The sequence below is a fragment of the Schistocerca gregaria genome, chromosome 3, assembly GCF_023897955.1.
Source record: "Schistocerca gregaria isolate iqSchGreg1 chromosome 3, iqSchGreg1.2, whole genome shotgun sequence".
In the NCBI taxonomy this organism is placed as follows: domain Eukaryota; kingdom Metazoa; phylum Arthropoda; class Insecta; order Orthoptera; family Acrididae; genus Schistocerca; species Schistocerca gregaria.
This window is the reverse complement of record NC_064922.1, coordinates 831,208,448-831,208,967: the sequence shown is the minus strand read 5'-3', so window position 1 is coordinate 831,208,967 and position 520 is coordinate 831,208,448. Positions and strand designations below refer to the sequence as shown.

The following is a 520-nucleotide window of genomic DNA, read 5'->3' as shown; positions in this document are numbered from 1 at the left end:
AGTTTTAATCTGCCAGGAAGTTTCATATCAGCGCACACTCCGCTGCAGACTGAAAATCTCATTCTGGAAACATCCCCCAGGCTGTGGCTAAGCCATTTCTCAACAATATCCTTTATTTCAGGAGTGTTAGTCCTGCAAGGTACGCAGGAGAGCTTCTGTAAAGTTTGGAAGGTAGGAGACGAGGTACTGGCGAAACTAAAGCTGTGAGGACGGGGCGTGAGTCGTGCTTGGGTAGCTCAGTTGGTAGAGCACTTGCCCGCGAAAGGCAAAGGTCCCGAGTTCGAGTCTCGGTCCGGCATACAGTTTTAATCTGCCAGGAAGTTTCATATCAGCGCACTCACCGCTGCAGAGTGAAAATCTCATTCTGGAAACATCCCCCAGGCTGTGGCTAAGCCATGTCTCCGCAATATCCTTTCTTTCAGGACTGCTAGTCCTGCAACTTTCGCAGGTGAGCTTCTGTAAAGTTTGGAAGGTAGGAGACGAGGTACTGGCTTAACTAAAGCTGTGAGGACGGGGAATC

The 520-nt window shown here is 49.8% G+C and overlaps 1 non-coding gene across 1 annotated transcript; it reads left to right on the top strand.

The window, feature by feature from the left end:
* The first annotated feature begins 224 nt into the window (after positions 1–224).
* Trnas-cga (transfer RNA serine (anticodon CGA)) lies at positions 225–299 on the top strand. The gene has a single exon. It is a non-coding gene; the product is annotated as a tRNA-Ser (tRNA).
* Positions 300–520: the final 221 nt, after the last annotated feature.